Source organism: Callorhinus ursinus, unplaced genomic scaffold (genome assembly GCF_003265705.2).
Source record: "Callorhinus ursinus isolate GAN/ISIS: 27379988/994484 unplaced genomic scaffold, GSC_fseal_2.0 scaffold143, whole genome shotgun sequence".
Lineage (NCBI taxonomy): Eukaryota > Metazoa > Chordata > Mammalia > Carnivora > Otariidae > Callorhinus > Callorhinus ursinus.
Genome location: NW_027397205.1, coordinates 345,667 through 364,934, shown reverse-complemented (window position 1 = coordinate 364,934; position 19,268 = coordinate 345,667). Strand labels below are relative to the sequence as shown.

The following is a 19,268-nucleotide window of genomic DNA, read 5'->3' as shown; positions in this document are numbered from 1 at the left end:
TAGGAATCCTGAGGAACCCTCATGTGAGAAATCTGTAAAAACCATTTCACTCAATCAGAATTAGATGTTCAGACCAGAGTTGTAGTCCTGTGTTTGTCTTTGAGAACTCGGTGTCTATTATTTTCTGCGTTGTGTGGATATAGATCCAGGCCCCCACCTAACTGATAGAGAAGGTCTTACATGAAGCGGAAACTCCATGTCACCTCAGATCGACCTGTCAGATGACTAAATGGGTAGAACCACCCTCTTAGGGATACGGCAGACATAAAACCAATTCCAAAATATACCACCCTAACAGAGCCAAGGACTAAATAGAAAGTAAAACCTCCAACTCAAGCCCATGAGGAAAAGCAAGACTGAAATCGACACTGTATGTCTCATCCTTTACTCTCCATGAGTGAGGTTAATCAGGAGAAGGTAATAGTCTGCTAGTCCTATGCAAGAGGACAGAGGTGCGAGTTACAAGGTGGCACCTTTTGTCAAGTTACAACCTCTTCCACTCAACCCTATCATTTCTTGCTTCGATGCTGGGATTCTAGGACTTGGGGGGTCAAGCTTGGACTAATCTTCCTTGGAAGGGAGGTCGTACCTCATGGAGGGCCGGGGGGGGGCACTAATATCCATGTTGCTTCCTGTGGGCATTTCCAGTTATGCAGGTCTGGAGATGAAGAGAGGGAAGGTTGTGATGCAGATGTAGAATTAGACTGATAGTGTCTGACACACAGTAGACACCCAATATGTATTTAATTAATTAATTAGATGTAGATGTAGACATAAACAAGAGACAAAGCTACGCATGTGTCCTTTCGGTCTTTTTATACAAATGAATTTTTCATAAAGTAATTCTACAAATCCAGAAGACAGACTTTTTTGTTGTCATTATTGTTGTTTTTTTGTTTGTTTTTGCATTAAATTTAAGATCTTTAAAAAAAAACAGAATTTGGATCACACTGTACTTCTTGTTTTGTAATGGAGAACAATGCTACCTGGTGAGCAGAGTCAGAATTGCAGGTGTGAAAGACTCAATTATGGGGCTTGGCAAAGGGTAGGGGATGGAAAGTCCTGTGGTACTGGTGGTGAGGGAGGAAGGTGAATAGTTTCCATATTATAGGCCAAGATTTCTAGACTCTTCTACACGCTGGCAACAATCCTTCCACATTCACGCCCATCCTGAGATCTTCAAGCCCTGGACTAGAAATCCTCAGTGAACTGAGTAGAAAGTTGCATGAGTCAGTGTATGAAAAATTGGTGTGGAGAAGTTTGAGACAGGGAAACATACACAAACACATATGCATACAGAAAACTGTCAAATAAATTGTTTTGATCTGCTTCCAAGGCTGTGGATATATAAGTATCATATTTGTAATCAGCTTGCAATTATTTTTATGTTTTCAATATTTTATTCAATGCTTCCATATTTAAAACACCATAGAAATGCAAATATATAAACTAAAAATATCTCTATCTTGGACAATGAATACACAGGGAATTATTATCAAAGACATCTATTTAGCATGTTATTTTCACACTGCAGGATATGAACACGTTTCTAAGCTGCTAAATAAACATATTTCTAGGGGCACCTGGGTGGCTCAGTCGATTAAGCATCTGCCTTTGGCTCAGGTCACGATCTCAGGGTCCTGGGATCGAGTCCCACATCAGGCTCCCTGTTCAGTGGGGAGTCTGCTCCTCCCTCTCCCTCTGCCCCTCCCCCTGCGTACTCTCTCACGTGCTCTCCCTCTCTCAAATAAATAAAATCTTTAAAAAAAACCATATTTCTACACTATTATTTTGTGACTCAGTTCCTGATTTACCTGTCTTAGAAAACTTTATTTCAATACTTTTTCAGATTGCCAATTAATACTTCTCTTTGTCTAACACATATATAAGAACTATAGAAATGTATATTTAAGAGCTGAAATTATTATGTTGCTTCCATCTGTCCCTAACTTTTGCCAACACCATAATACAAAGAGAGTCTCTGTTAACTTATTGGTGTCTATTTCCCAAATTTTTCTCTGTATGTAATGCACTAACAATATTTAATCACACACATACCCTTGTGGATATATATTTTTTTCAGAAATGGGGTCATATTTTGCTTTATACATTATGGTATCCCTGTTTCACTTGATATGGTTCATTTTCTGTTTATTTATTTAGACCAGTATGTTTTCATGCGTGTATTAGGGTTTTATATTCCTTGTTGTGTGCATCCACTCTTGATATCATTGACCTATATCTATTGTTTAAAATATTTTGTACATTAAATACATAAACAGGTGTCTGAATATAGGTTGCAAATGATTTCTCCCAGCTTTTCACACACCCTTTAATGTGCAGATGGTATTTGATTCTTTTTAATGAGCGGTTTGATAAAGAAAAAGTGAGGCTGGAAAACCTCCATCACAGCCCGACTGGCGTGGGCATCCAGCGCCAGACACCCAGCCTCTGGGCATCATTGGCTCAGGCACTACGGCTCTCATCACCCTGTCCCACCTAGGTAGGGCCGGGCGGCAGCGGCAGAGTGAGGGGCGGAGCTGCCCAGAGCGCCCTTTGTCTGTGGAGGCTGGTGCTCAATCTGATATTGTATCCTACAAGATCCCTGCCAGGAGCGAGATTCGAGTATCACAGTGAAGTCTGTACATGAAGGATTGATGCATTTAGGGGGAAAAAAAAGTAATAGTCACCTTCAGGAACCGCCACATCTCAACTTTACATGAACAAAGCAAGACCCTGAGAGTTGCTGCCCCTGAGAAGCAGAAATCATTCTTGTGGATAGCCATTGGCTCCTGAAGCTCTCATCAGAGATGAGGCACCTTTAATACCTGAGAGTGACTATTCTCCATAAGGCACTGGAAAATCAGCTTTCAGGGACTGACAAGGACACTGAAGCTGTTAGTGTATCTACTGACTGTCCTTGTAGAAGAGACCAAAGCTTTGGTGACATTACAACTTAAGAACTGCAAAGAGGTGTAGTAATCCTGGTGGAGGACTGAATCCAGGTACTCAAAAAAGAAGGTGAACATTCTGAAAAATGAGAAGAGTAAAATCTCCTTTGTGTATTATTAGATCATCTTAAAAAGAGTAAAGGAGAGAAGATCTCTGGAGTTTGAGTTTGGGGGTGAATTTATCCCCTTAAAAATAAGATTGGGGGACCTGAAAAAGATGGTGGAGGAGTAGGGGACCCTATTCCAACCGGTCCCTGGAATTGAGCTGGATATCTACCAGACCACTCCGAACACCCACGAAATCAGCCTGAGATGTAAGAAGATAGATGTGGATCTCTACAAAAAGAATATCCCCGCAGGTGGTTTGGAGGTATGAAGCGGGGAGACGTGATTCCACTGGGAGATATCGGAGGATAAACAGAAGGGGGAGGGAGCCCAGCCGATGAGATCCTACACTGCCGGTGAGCGATAGCCTCCCGCGCTGGGGACGGGGCACAGACTCTCAGACGGGTGCCTACAGGGAAAGGACTTTAAGGCAGCCCCCTGGACTTAAACCAGAGCAGCGGGGCCCAGCATGTGAACTGGGGGCGGCTGGCAGTTTTAGAAGCACATAGGGCAGAGACGTGCCCTGACCTGGAGGCGAGGACTGGGAGCGCTGCTGAGGGGCGCACAACCCAGGTCGCTGCAGTTTATAGCAGCACAGACAGAAACGGAGAGACGGTGGCCTGGAGAGCTCACTGAAGAACAGGCTGCGATCTCTCCGCTCTGAGGCAGAGGGTTGGAAATGATCCCTTCTGTTCTGACTCTCAGAAGAGAAGCGGAAAGCCGCCAGGGAAAGCCACCAGAGAACAAAAGCCCCCAGAAAACCAGTTTTTACTGAGCCCATCCCCCACCACAGGGGGCAAGGCAACTCTGCCCAAACAGGGTTGCCTGAGTAACAGCGCAGCAGGTCCCTCCCCCAGAAGACAGGATGGGAGAACAAGAAGCCAGCAACACTAAGGTCCCTATAAAACAGGTGCATCTTTCTTGGGTTGTGGCCAACAGTTTGAACTCTGTACATTCCCTCAACCACCCCTCAACAGAATGACTAGGAGGAGGAACCCCCAAAATAGGAAAGACTCAGAGACTGTGACTTATCCCACAGATTTACAAATAGATACAGATATAACCAAGATGTCGGAGATGGAATTCAGGGTGGCAGTTGCGAAGACAATAGCTAGAATGGAGAAATCAATTAATGGCAACATAGAGTCTCTAAGGGCAGAAATGAAAGCTGAATTGGCAGAACTTAAAAATGCTATCAATGAGATGCAATCTAATCTAGATAATCTAACAGCTAAGGTAGGCAAGGTAGAATGAATTAGTGATCTAGAAGACCAATTACTAGACAAGAAGGAAAAAGAGGAGGCCAGGGAAAAACAACTCAAAATCCATGAAAATAGAATCAGAGAAATAAGTGACACCATGAAACGTCCCAATGTCAGAATTCTTAGGATCCCTGAGGGGGTAGAGAGAGAAAGAGGACTAGAAGATATATTTGAGCAAATCGTACCTGAGAACTTCCCTGATCTGGGAAATGAAACAAACATTCGTGTCCTAGAGGCAGAGAGGACCCCTCCCAAGATCAAGGAAAACAGGCCAACACCTCGGCATGTAAGAGTAAAACTCGCAAATCTTAGAACCAAGGAGACCATCCTAAGGGCAATTAAGGGGAAGAGATTCCTTACGTACAGAGGGAGGAACATCAGAATAACGTCAGACCTATCCACAGAGACCTGGCAAGCCAGAAAGGCCTGGCAAGACATATTCAGGGTACTAAACGAGAAGAACATGCAGCCAAGAATACTTTATCTGGCAAAGCTGTCATTTAGAATGGATGGAGAGATGCAGGGCTTCCACGACCAGCAGAAACTGAAAGAATATGTGACCACTAAGCCGGCCCTGCAAGAAATATTAAGGAGGCTTCTATAAAAGGAAAAAGACCCCAACAGTGATATAGAACAGAAATTTACAGGGACAATCTATGAAAACACGGTCTTCACAGGCAACAGGATGACAATAAATTCATATCTTTCAATAATCACTCTCAACGTGAATGGCCTAAATGCTGCCATAAAACGGCACAGGGTTGCAGATTGGATAAAAAGACAGGACCCATCGATATGCTGTCTACAAGAGACTCATTTTGAACCTAAAGATACATCCAGACTGAAAGTGAAGGGATGGAGATCCATCTTCCATGCCAGCGGACCTCAAAAGAAAGCTGGGGTAGCAATTCTTACATCAGACAAATTAGATTTTAAGCTAAAGACTGTAGTTAGAGACACACAAGGACACTATATCAATCTTAAAGGGTCTATCCAACAAGAAGATCTAACAATTGTAACTATCTATGCCCCCAACATGGGAGCAGCCATCTACATAAGCCAACTGTTAACCAAAATAAAGAGTCATATTGATAACAATACATTGATTGTAGGAGACCTCAATACTCCACTCTCAGCAACAGAGAGATCATCTAAGCAGAAACTCAACAAAGAAACAAGAGCTTTGAAGGATACACTGGACCAGATGGATCTCATAGATATAGATAGATAGATAGATAGATAGATAGATAGATAGATAGATAGATATAGATAGATAGATAGATAGATAGATAGTTAGATAGATAGATAGATCGATAGATAGATACAGAACATTCCACCTTAAAACAACAGGATACTCATTCTTCCCGAGCGCACATGGAACTTTCTCCAGAATAGACCACATACTGGGTCACAAATCAGGTCTCAACCGATACCAAAAGATTGAGATTATTCCCTGCACATTCTCAGACCATAATGCTTTAAACCTGGAACTCAATCACAAGAAATAATTTGGCAGAAATTCAAACACTTGGAAGCTAAAGAACACTCTGTTCAAAAATGTTTGGGTCAACCAGGAAATCAAAGAAGAACTTAAACAATTCATGGAAATCAATGAGAAGGAAAACATATCGGTCCAAGACCTATGGGATACTGCAAAGGCGGTCCTAACCGGGAAATACATAGCCATCCAAGCCTCACTCAAAAAAATAGAAAAGTCCCAAATTCACCAACTAACTCTACACCTTAAAGAACTAGAGAAAAAGCAACAAACGATGCCTAAGCTATGCACTAGAAGAGAAATAATTAAGATTAGAGTGGAGATCAATGAATTAGAAACCAGAAGCCCAGTAGATCAGGTCAACGAAACTAGAAGCTGGTTCATTGAAAGAATTAATAAGATCAATAAACCACTGGCCAGACTTATCCAAAAGGAAGGAGGATGGACCCAAATTGATAAAATTATGAATGAAAGGGGAGCGATCACGACTAACACCACGGAAATAGAAACAATTATTAGAAACTATTATCAACAACTATATGCCAATAAACTGAGCAACCAGGATGAAATGGATGCCTTCCTGGAAACCTATAAGCTGCCAAGACTGAAACAGGAAGAAATTGACAACTTGAATAGGCCAATAACCAGTAACGAGATTGAAGCAGTGATCAAAAACCTGCCAAAAAACAAGAGTCCAGGGCCTGACGGATTTGCTGGGGAATTCTACCGAACGTTCAAAGAAGAAATAATACCTATTCTCCTGAAGCTGTTTCAAAAAATAGAAACAGGAGGAAAGCTTCCAGACTCATTCTATGAGGCCAGCATTACCTTAATCCCCAAACCAGGCAAAGAGCCCATCAAAAAGGAGAATTTCAGACCGATATCCCTGATGAATATGGATTCCAAAATCCTCAACAAAATCCTAGCTAATAGGATCCAACAATACATTGAAAGGATCATCCACCACGACCAAGTGGGATTTATCCCTGGGATGCAAGGGTGGTTCAACATTCGCAAATCATCAGTGTGATAGAACACATTAATAAGAGGAGTGAGAACTCCATATGGTCCTCTCAATTGATGCAGAAAAATCATTTGACAAACTACCGCATCCTTTCCTGATTAAAACCCTTCAGCGTATAGGGATAGAGGGAACATTCCTCAAGTTCATATAACCCATCTATAAACAACCCACAGCGAATATCACCCTCAATGGGGAAAAACTGAGAGCATTTCCCTTAACATCAGGAACACATCAAGAATGCCCACTCTTGCCACTATTGTTCAACATAGTACTAGAGGTCCTAGCAACAGCAATCAGACAACAAAAAGAAATAAAATGTATTCAAATTGGCAAAGAAGAAGTCAAACCCTCTCTCTTAGCCAATGACATGATACTTTATGTGGAAAATCCAAAAGACTTCCCCCCCAAATTATTAGAACTCATACAACAATTCAGTAATGTGGCAGGGTACAAAATCAATGCACAGAAATCAGTTGCTTTCCTATACACTAACAATGCAACCATAGAAAGAGAAATTAGAGAAATGATTCCATTTACAATAGCACCAAAAATTATAGGATACCTCAGAATAAACCTAACCAAAGAGGTAAATGATCTATACTCTAGGAACTACAGAACACTCATGAAAGAAATTGAAGAAGACACAAAAAGATGGAGAAACATTCCATGCTCATGGATCGGAAGAATAAACGTTGTTAAAATGTCTATGCTACCCAGAGCAATCTATACCTTCAAGGCCACCCCGATCAAAATTCCAATGACATTTTTCAAAGTGCTGGAACAACCAACCCTAAAATTTGTATGGAATCAGAAAAGACCCCGAATTGCCAAGGAAATGTTAAAAAAGAAAAACAAAGCTGGGGGCATCACGTTGCCTGATTTCAAGCTATATTACAAAGCAGTGATCACCAAGACAGCACGGTACTGGCACAAAAACAGACGTATAGACCAATGGAACAGAATAGAGAGCCCAGATAGGGACCCTCAACTCTATGGTCAAATAATCTTCGACAAAACAGGAAAAGATATGCAATGGACAAAAGACAGTCACTTCAATAAATGGTCCTGGGAAAATTGGACAGCTATATACAGACGAATGAAACTCGACCATTCTCTAACACCATACGCAAAGATGAACTCAAAATGGATGAAAGACCTCAATGTGAGACAGGAATCCATCAAAATCCTAGAGGAGAACATAGGCAGTAACCTCTTTGATATGGGCCACAGCAACTTCTTTCAAGATACATCTCCAAAAGCTAGTGAAACAAAAGCAAAAATGAACTTTTGGGACTTCATCAAGCTAAAAAGCTTCTGCACAGCAAAGGAAACAGTCAACAAAACAAAGAGGCAACCCACAGAATGGGAGAAGGTATTTGCAAATGACACTACAGATACAGGGCTGGTATCCAAGATCTATAAAGAACTTCTCGAACTGAACACCCCAAAAACAAATAATCAAGTCAAAAAATGGGCAGAAGACATGAACAGACACTTCTCCAAAGAAGACATACAAATGTCTAACAGACACATGAAAAAATGTTCATCATATTTAGCCATCAGGGAAATTCAAATCAAAACCACATCGAGATACCACCTTACACCAGTTAGAATGGCAAAAATTGACAAGGCAAGAAAAATCAAATGTTGGAGGGGTTGGGTAGAAAGGGGAATCCTCTTATACTGTTGGTGGGAATGCAAGTTGGTACAGCCACTTTGTAAAACAGTGTGGAGGTTCCTCAAAAATTTAAAAATAGAGCTACCCCTATGACCCAGCAATTTCACTGCAGAGTATTTACCCCAAAGACACAGATGTAGTGAAAAGAAGGGCCGTATGCACCCCAATGTTCATAGCAGCAATGTCCACAATAGCCAAACTGTGGAAAGAGTTGTGATGCCCTTCAACAGATGAATGGATCAAGAAGAGGTGGTCCATATATACAATGGGAGATGACTCAGCCCTCAGAAAGGATGAATACCCAAATTTTACATCAACATGGACGGGACTAGAGGAGATTATGCTAAGTGAAATAAGTCAAGCAGAGAAAGTCAATTTTCATATGGTTTCACTTATTTGTGGAACATAAGGAATAGCATGGAGGACACTAGGAGAAGGAAGGGAAAAATGAAGGGGGGGGAATCGGAGGGAGAGATGAACCATGAGAGACTATGGACTCTGAGAAACAAACTGAAGGTTTTAGAGGGGAGGGGGGTGGAGGGATGGGTTAGCCCGGTGATGGGTATTGAGGAGGGCACGTACTGCATGGAGCACTGGGTGTTATACGAAAACAATGAATCGTGGACCACTACATCAAAAACTAATGATGTATTGTACGGTGACTAACATAACATAATAAAATAAAAATAAAATAAAGAAAGAAAAAAGGAAAAAGAACAAGTGAATAAGAATAATGTCTTCAGAGATACGGAATGACAGCTCATAGGACAAACAGGGAACAGCTTAATCTTTTGTGTAACTCCTGGAGCAGTAATTTAGAAGGTTGTTTCCTGGATTTTGTTATTTAACCTTTAACTTCTGTTCCCTGATCCTCGGTAAGTATTGGTCTCGCATAGAGTACTTGGAATTTAATGAGCTGAACTGTAAAACACCTTTCATATAGTAGTTGTCCGTGTTGATATCCTACCATTCAGGTTCCCTTTTCAAAGGGCAAGAGTTTGTGCTGCTTGCTGGGTCCACTTCAACACCTCAGGAATCAGCCAGTCTATGTGGCCCCCATACCTAGGCCTCTTGGCTCATGCCTCATGGGGCAGGATTTCATCCCCACCATCATCTTTATGCCAAATGAGGACACGACACCACCCTGTTTCCATATCAGGGGAGTTTCCCACTATCAGTCCTTAAGCCCTGGAAATCCATCATCTGAAGGGGAGGCTGCTGCTTGGCCTGTGCAGATGGCAAGGGGTAGATGTTTGACTCTGGAAAATTTACACAACTCTGTGAGTCTAAGGTTGGTCATCTGTAAAATGGGACTAAGGGTGCCTACTTCCAGACTTGTAAGAAGAAAAGGAGAAAACCTCAAAGAATGTGTGGCCTGTAGTAGGACTTGAGGTATATTACTCCTGGCCCACCCTGCCTCCTCTGCCCATAAAGTAGAAGATTTGAAACATCATCTGGAAGTGTAGCAGCAAGAAGTGAACTTTGGTCTCATTTCATCATTTCCTTTTTCCCTCCTGTTTTCTTGTCTCCTTATTTTCCTTCTACTTTGACATGGATGAAGCAGTTTTGTTTTTGTTGTTGTTGTTGTTGTTGTTATTTTTACTGAGCCCCAGGAAGAAGAAACAGTATAGAAGAACAAATCATAGGAACAGGTCAGCTAAATAGAAGATGGAAGTCATCAAACATGGGTCCCAGTTGCCAGACCCAACACTGACCACAGGACCTTGGGTGAGTCCCCTCCCCTGTGCTGGCCTCCAGCCTAACACAGAAGAACACTCAATGTGTACACGGGGGTTGGGGCAGGGGCTTTGGGGTCAGAAGGACCTGGATTTGATGTTGGGAACCAGTACTTGCATGATCCTGACCAAGTAATTTATCTACTATGTGTGCTATAATTGTTGGCATCTTTTATTATTGTTGTTGTTTGTGTTGCTGTTTTCAGTTTTATTACTGTTATTAATTATTCCTGCCACCCAGCCAAAGTGTGAATGATGGAAGTGGGGATTAACTGCCAGATAGTACAAAGTAACAGATGAACCCAGCTGAGGGTGGGGAATACAGGAATTGAAAACAGAGAATAAAGGGGAAGTAGACAGAGAAGTACTGGGCTCTCTCTGGGTACCAGTCCCTGTGCCCATCTTCTCATGACCCTGGGAAGGTTCTGGCCCAAGAGCACTCTTGGTTTTCAACTGCAGACAGCAGCAACCTGGGGGCTGCCCTGGAGCTATGGGGCTGAAGGGCCATGTCCTCATCAGCTCCCTCCCCTTCAAGGGCAACCAGCTCTACCCCTCCATCTAAACCCATCTCCTTCCCCTTTGCTCCTGGGTATCAGGGAAGGTCTACTTGTGGAACCTCCCAGAACTGACCTTGAAGGCCTTTCCTCCTACAAATGATCTTCTATCCGCTGCAGTCTCTGAAAGTTGCCCAGCACACCAGCAAGCAGGGAGGGGGCTCTGAGGTAAAGACAGAAATGCTTACCTCTCAGAGGTATATCATCTCCACATGTTTTTACCTGACATAGTGTACTTTTACAAGTAATGACTTTATACATTTCCTATACACAATATATCAATATAGACATACACACACACAATTCTCTCTCCTCTCCCTCTCACCCTCCCTCCCTCTCTGTATTTTCCTGAAAATAACAATCTTCAGCTTTCTTCTCTCATTTAGGATCTCATCTCAGTGTTTGCAGTTACATTTTTGTAGTTATTGTGTTTGGATAGCTTTTCATAGGTTAGTTGGGCATTCCTATTGCTTTTAATAACAATTCTAGGTTAATATCAGTTTCTGATCTCTCTACTGATTTCTTTATATATCAAGGACATTTATCCTATGTCATCCATATATGTGGGTAATTTTTACTTCCCAGGTTTTCATGTGCTCTTTAATGCTATTTTTCCCCAAAAAGGTTGTTTTTAAATTTGAGTAGATTTGTATGACTAAGCAATTATACTCTTCTCTGTATAAAAACATTTTAATAACAGGCTAGGGGCACAGAACACCATCTCCAGGTTTACCAGGGTAACAGAACATTCCCACCTTGACAGCCACATGGGCCTGGGGAGCACACACACAGCCTGGCCTTTAAGGGGTCCAGGATTTGAGACTCTACTCCACTGTTCCCAAAGAGTCTCTGACCCTCTCTGAGTTTACCTGTCTGCATCTGTAGTACAAAACTACCTGCCTCAAATGGATTTTGCAGGGATTTGACACAGCATGCAATGTCATTCTTTATTATCAAAGGAATCAGGGGGCACCTGGCTAGTTTGGTCTGTAGAGAACACGCGACTCTTGGTCTCGGGGTTGTGATTTCGAGCCCCATGTTGGGTGTAGAGATTGCTTAAAAATAAAATCTTGAAAAGAATCAGGGATTCTGAGTGAGACAAATACACAGAACAACCAGCCCACTGGGTGGATTAGTGTCAGTTAAACATTGGCTTCCCAGCCTCAAGCAACCTCCTGCTCGGTCACAGGGATATACTCAGACTAGAGGAAAAACACAACAAAGATGATGAGGATGAAGATGACCACACCCAAGGGTTTCTTTTCAGGGCTGTCTTCGAAGGATCCTGGGTCAGCCTAGGTGAGGGCCTCCTCTGGGATCCTGTGATCCGCCTGGAGGAAGTGAAGGGGGGTAGTTGGGAGATCAGCAGAGCCAGGAGCCCTGAGGCTCATCCACAGGTCCCCCAGTCTCTGCTCACTTGGCCTGAATTCCTGGACCTCACCTTGGGCCAAGTGAGAACCAGTGTAGTCCCAGTGGCTGTCATGACGTCACCTGGGATAGAGAAAGGACAGATGACATCCATTAGGACCAAAGTGGAGACAGTCTGACTGCGTGGTGCCATTTCCCAATCTATGCGAAGAAAACATGGCTCCACATTTACGGCAACGTAGGCAGTGGAATGAGCCCTGTGGCACAGTGTGTACTGGGAAAACTCCTGAAACCAAAATGCCTGTCAATAAAGGAACAAGGCCCGAAGAATTCATACAAGTAATATACACCTGTTCAAAACAACTAGGTAACTAGGTAACAAATGTTCAGGGTGATGATGAGTGAGATAAACAAGCAAAACAAATGATCTGCAAGTTCCCATTATTCCCTCCTCGGCTCCTCCAAGCTCCCTCCTATATTCACACACCCCCAGCACTCACTTCTCAAACCACTGGAGGTTCATCTCAGACTGGGTGGAGAATGCCTGCATCATCCCTGCTGCTCCTGGGAGAGAGTGGGCAAGGAGCTACAGGAGGGTGTGGGAACTGGGATAGAGAATGTGCTCTGGGTCTCCTTGGGGCTGGTGTCCCTCACAAGAACGTGTCATTCTTGATGCATACACTGGAGAAACTTGAGCCCTGGGACAGCTGGACAGATGGACAACCCTACTCTCCCCAACAACAATCCTGCTCCCACTGCCACTCAGCAAACAGATTCCTCCCATACCCTTACCGTGCCTGCCACCCAGATTGCTTGGTTGGTACCTCTACCCCTCCCACAGAGACCACCTTTGGAGAGATTTTCTACCAGTTTTGCTAGGTTAGGAGGTTTACCTGCACCCCAGGGATGGTTTTATAAAGTCTCATTTACTCCATAAAATGGCCCAAGGAGTAGACTGTCTAATCTCCATTTTCAGAGACACTGAGTCACAGCAGGGTCATGTGACTTGACCAAGGTCACACAGCTGGTGTGTGTTGGGGTCTGGAAGAGAATCCAAATCCCGATTCCATGCCCCATGCTCCTAACCACTAGGCTAGACTCCTTGGATCTACCCATTGGCTTTCCACAATATTGAGAAAACCTTGAGGACAGCATAACCACATTCCCATACCCTTAAACCCAGGCTGGGCTGGGAGTTCCACCCACAAGACAGCACTCACCTGGAATTGCTGGCAGGGGTAGCAGTGAAGGTCTGGGTGAAGGTACAGATAAACTTACAAAAAGATGAATGTCACTTATATATCAGTGAAACTGGGTGGGGGGGGTGGGTACGGGAAGAAGGTATGAACGGAACCCTGAGACTTTCTTTCCACTTCCACAACAAACAACAGTAGCCCCTTAGAATTACACATGCTTGACACAGTCACACAGCGTTCCCCAATCAGGGTCTTATGTGATATTCATGCTGAAGGGAACAGTTGTTCTCTGGGAATCAGGGTGTCAAGAATGGGGAGGGCGACCATCAGAACGATCTGCTCCCAGTGACAGGGATTGTTACTATATACAGATCCTGTGACAGCCACTTACAAGTTTGATTCAATTTTTACAACTGCCCAACAGATGGATATTGTTAGGCCCCTTTTGCAAATGAGGAAAATGAGAGGTTAAGTAATGGGCCCAAGTTCGGAAAGTAAGGATATGGGGTGAGAGCCATCAAACCCCACAACCTGTGTCCCTAACACCCAGCATGTGCAGATCAGACAGGCATGGGCACACAGCCTAGTGTGTCCCACCTACACTACTATGTCCCAGCCACCAGGGCCCTGCACACCTCCCCTGTGGACTGACCCAAAGGGAAAACACATTTTCTCTTTCTCTCCCTCCCTCCCTTGTCCTCTACACCCTTCATATTCTTCCCTTCTCTCCTCAATTTCCTTCCCCCTGGGCGGATCCCACCTAGACTGTCCTGACTCCCATCTCCAGGGCCACCAGAAGCAATATTTGGAGCCCAGGCTCCAGGGCTGCCTTCCCCTTCCTGCCTCCCTTCCTTCCTTCAGGTCCCCACCAAAGGCTCCAGAGAGAAGAGGGACTGGGGTGGGAGCCCAGGGCTCTGCTACCTCACTAGGGGTCCAGCACGCTGCAGGACCATGACACCCCCCCCCCAGGGGTGGCCCAGGATGCTGGGGCAGGGATGTGAGTGAGGCAAGACCCAGGAGGCAGGGAGGGAGAAGGAGGGGGATGAAGACAGAAGAGGGGTTGGAGGTAGGAAGGGAGAGGTGAGAGACATAGGGGAGTAGAGACAAAAGAGGGAGAGAAGGCAAAACAAAGGGAAGGGAAAGAAGCTCTACCATGGTGGTGGGGGTCAGGGAGGAAGAGAGGAGAAGGGGGAAATGGCTCTCTGCCTGCAGTCCTTTCCTTCATAGACCTGTCCTCCTGTCCTCTCAAGCACCTCTGCCCTCTGCCTTCCATTCCTGCCTCAGGAAGCCCTCTGCTCACTGGCAGTCACCCACTTCTGGTCTCCTGACTCAGGGAACCCTGGATTCTCCCAAGGAGGGCATAGGGCCAGAGGAACAGGACCTCGGGGAACAGCCCCCCAGGACCCCAGCCCTCATCATGGGGCAGGAAAGCCATCATGGCAGCCTGAGATTAGAGGGGGGATACGTTTGGTTCAAGGAAAGGAGGGTCCCTCTCAGAACAAGGGTGGAAAGCCCTGCCTCGGCAGGGAGTAGAAAGGTCTGTCTCAGCATGAGGCCCTGGCCTGGAGGGCCCTTCTCAGTCCAGGGCACCCGCACCTGGCTCAAGGTGGTCACTCTGGTCCTAGTGAGGAAGGGGAGCCCTGCTTCGTAGAACACACTCATGGGAAGGCGTGAGCCTTAGTCTCTTCAGGCTGCTATAACAAAAGACTACCAACTAGGTCCCTGATAAATGACAGAAATTTACTGCTACCTATTCTGTAGGCTTAAAGTCTAGATCAAGGCACCAGCATGGTCACTTTCTGGTGAGGGCCCTCTTCCTGGTTCATACCCGGCACCTTCTTGCTATGTCCTCACATGGTAGAAAGGGTTAGGGATCTCTCTGGAGCCTCTTATATAAGGGCACTCATCCCATTCAGGAGAGTTACACCCTCATGACCCCTAAGCACCTCCCAAAAACCCACTTCCTGATACTATCATCTTTGGGTGTCAGGATTTCAACAAATGAACAGGGTGGGGTGGGGGACACGAACATCCAGAACATAGCAACATGTTAGAGAAAACTGAGTGCCGGAAGGTAAAAAACAGACCCTAGACCAGGAAAATAGGTAAGCAGGTCAGAGGAAGGAAAGGAGACTTCTAAGCACAGGTGAGGGACACAGAGAGAAGAGAAGGCAGAGCATGTGATCCTTCCCATGGCTGCCACCTCCTGCAGACAGGCAATGTTGGGTGGCTCAGGCTCCTAGGGGCAGAGGTCCCCAGGAAAGTTGACATGGATTCCCTCTGACCACAGCTCTACAACCCCTTCCCCTTGTGCAACTCTCAGGCTGACTTTTGCTGAGAAATACAAGGAGGAAATTGTAAAAGGAGCCCCAGGGAAAGAGAGACATGTGGGCCACTGCACCCCCAGCCCCTACCTTTCCACATAGGTACCTTCTCCTGCCTCCTGTCATCTCTCAGATGAGCACCACCACCCACTGTCAACCCCAACTTTGATCTGGTTGCCTCTTCCCACCTCATTTTTAGAGAGGTTCAGGACCTTGACTGTGGAGACCATCTGTATAATGTCATATAGGCCATCCAGCCCGTATGGTTTGTTGTTGCTCAAGTTCAAGGACAACAGCTTTCGGTGAAGAAGAGTTAGAGTGACAGTTACTATCTAGGGCCTCAGAGACAAATCTTCCCTCCAGCCCATGGGTTCCACCCTCTACCATTAATAACCGCACTGAGCCTAAGGCCTCACCTCAGGGAGATTCTCCTCAGTGATCTGCATGTTGGCAGCCATGCAATTCCCTCGATTCAGGATTATATATCTATCTCATGGCCCACCAAATCTTCATTCAGGAAGCCAGAGGACGCAATCAGAAGGCTGAGAGGGGTCCAGGGCCAGCACCAACTCCTCCCCACATTATCATCCCTCAGTCTTCCTTCCAGGCAGACCCCTGTGCCCTCACCTGCCCTAGAATTACTGTTGTCAACTGTACCTGGGTCAAAGCAGAGCCTCTGGAGGCAAGAACTTGTTGGGAGACATCATAGTGTTTGTTCATGGTCACCTGCAGAGAGAGATGGAGAAAGACACCGTGAGGCTCTGGTGGGGATAGGGAAATTGGGGGCTGGAGGAAGAAGAGGCTGGGTGTGGACACACAATGGACCTTGAGCCTGCATTACCTTTAGCTACTCCATTTCTTCTAGCTCCAAATTATACTGCACCAAGTAGGGTACAGAAGAAGGAATGACAAAGATAGATATCTATAGAAAGGAGGGGTGGGGTAAGCACCAGGAAGTCTCATTCTAAAGAAGTGAACCAACCCCAGGCCTGTCCTCCTTCCCCAAGACTAGGTACAGGTAATGTCCTCGGCATGCACCTTCTGGTTCTCTTTGTTATACATCTTATAGCTGATACCCTTCGATGCGCAGTCAGTGTCAGCATCCTGGACAAAGTACTAGGCTTGTGTTTTTATGTAGCTCCTGTTTCTATGATCTTCCTTTCATAAATTTCCAGGAGATCCCACCTTGTGAAGACCCTGCTTGCCCCTCAGACAAGGTCTCCAGAGACTTGAGCCCCCATCTCCTGCACTCACCTTGAGCCAAGCTGAGGCATCCAGTGGAAAGTTGCTTCATCTCCTTGGGTGTAGTTTTCACCTTTGCCTTTAGCCATCCTCTGCTCTAATCTCTTTATATCCCTTCTCTGAACCTGCCCTTAGATGACCAAGGCTGATAACTACTAGTAAAAGAAGAAAAAAAGGACACATTAAAAAGCTCACCTGTCCCAGCAAAGTAACCTAGTGCCTCTGCACAAGACCAGTGCAACTGCCCCTGACCTGTCTCTCCTGCACATTCCATACATTTTGCCAGGACACTCACTGCAATCTTGAACCAGCTCCCATGGTTCCATCCTGCCACTTCACCCCCATTTCTCTCCCTGGAGGAATTCTCTCTTTCCATATGTCCACATTAGCATAGACAAGGCCTTCATAATGCCATTGGCTTCTCCTCTGGTAGAGTCAGTTGGCCTAGTGGGTGCTGTGGGGAAGTGGAGAGAAAGAAGGAGTCCATGAATTCTAAAAAAGATTTCTACATTTTTGCCCCACAGATACCAGGACTACCATTAGGATTGCTTGACCGGTAATTAATTCCTAGGCTCTGTCATGCTGTAGAAAAAAAAAAAAAAGATACAGTTAACTATAGGGTTATGTATGCCACTGGCTAGTACATGTCAACCATGATGACTGATCACGCTGTCAAGAAAGAGACAAAGGTCCCCAAGTGGAGTCAAGCCCATGTCACCAGAGACTTAATGCCTAACCTCACTGCAGCTTCAGCCTCTCCCACAAATGTAATCTTAACTAGTCGGTCTAGAATCTCCTGTCCAGTACTAATGGGGTAATCTGCCTAATAGGCCCCTGCCATCCCCCAAAAGGGAGGTGACCTTGTCTTAAACAATCCACTATTTGCTAGTAATTTCCTCATCCTGCCTTCTTCTGCCTAGAAAAGTCTTCCCTTTTGTACAGCTGTTAGGAGCTTCTTTCTATTTGCTAGATGGGGTGCTGTCCCCCAATTCATAGGATGTTGAATAAATCCAATAAGATCTTTAAATTTTACTCAGTTGAATTTTTTTTTCTTAACACTATCTTATTCGGGGGTCCGCATAAGCACCATTCATTGCTACTTCTCCATCTTGTTCATGGATGCATGAAGGATGAATGCCAGAGATGCCATGTTTATACCAGTTTTCATACTTCCTTGGGAAACACCCAGGTATCTAGCTCCTCTTTGAAAGGAAGTATGTCTATCAATGTACTCTGAAATCAGGAAGAACAGTATAAAAGAAACAAAATTAAAAGCAAATCAAGGTAGAAAACACATCAATGACCTGAATAAGAGAGCAAAGTCCTGTGATAGCATTTATGGATAATGAAGAAATATCATTGACTTTTTTAACCTAAAAGGAAATATAGCAAGCGCATGCTTAAAAGTTTGGAAAACTCCACTGTGGATCTGCCTCCTGGGAGATGAGAGGTAGGGAGCATTCTCAGCCCAGGAGAGAACAAGCACAGGAGAAAGGGTTGGACAGAGGGCCCATTCTGGAAATCTTAGTTCCTGCTCTGCCATTTCCAGGCTGGGTGACCCCGGCACAAGTTAATTAATGACTATAACCCCCTCCTCCAACCTGAGCTCTAAGCTCATAATAGAATCCGCCCTGACTGTGTGGTGTAGTGTTTCAAGAGTCAAAGGCAAGTTCCCTACCTAAATGGAGAAGTATATAAACAGACAGCATGTCTGAAGAAATATCCAGCATTAAGCCTGGTGAGACAACATGGTGGAGGATCCTGAAAGAGAAGCGGCAAGAGTTGAAGGTGTTATAGCAAACAACGCCAACGCATGTTCAATTGGTCCCAGAAAAAAAGAAAGGGAGCAGTGCAGAAGATATATTTAAAGAAACGATAGTTGGGAAGTTTAAAAAGTGACCAAAGACATCAAGTTGCAGATTCATGAAGCTCTCTGTTTGTCAAGCCTAGAAGGGTACGAGGAAAACCAAATGTAGACTTATCACAGTAATACTGTTGACACCCAGAGGTAGAGAGCAGATACTCAAAGCTGAGAGAGGAAGAAAAGACAGATCATCCCCAAAGAAGCAGCAATCAGACTGGAATCTAATCTTTCAACAGAAACAATAGTATCTTGAAGAGAGTGAGTTTTTATCTTCCAAGCACAGAAGTAAAATACTTGCAAACCTAGAATTCCATCCCTAGAAAGAAATGTCTTTCAAAAATGGAAAACAGTCATTGTAATGTAGCAAACCAGGCAAATTTGGCACCCAAAGTCTCAAGTTAAAAGAAATACTAAAGTTTCCTCTTCAGGCAGAGGAAATATGACCCCAGGTGGAAAGACAGATGCG

General features: G+C 44.6%; 1 long non-coding RNA gene across 1 annotated transcript; it reads right to left on the bottom strand.

Annotated features, from left to right (window-relative positions):
- Nucleotides 1–12,248: 12,248 nt before the first annotated feature.
- On the bottom strand, nucleotides 12,249–17,068 carry LOC141371961 (uncharacterized). Its single transcript, XR_012377327.1, has 3 exons — nucleotides 16,951–17,068; nucleotides 16,354–16,422; nucleotides 12,249–12,299 (listed from the first exon to the last, which is right to left on the bottom strand). It is a non-coding gene; the product is annotated as an uncharacterized lncRNA (long non-coding RNA).
- Between the last annotated feature and the right edge of the window lie 2,200 nt (nucleotides 17,069–19,268).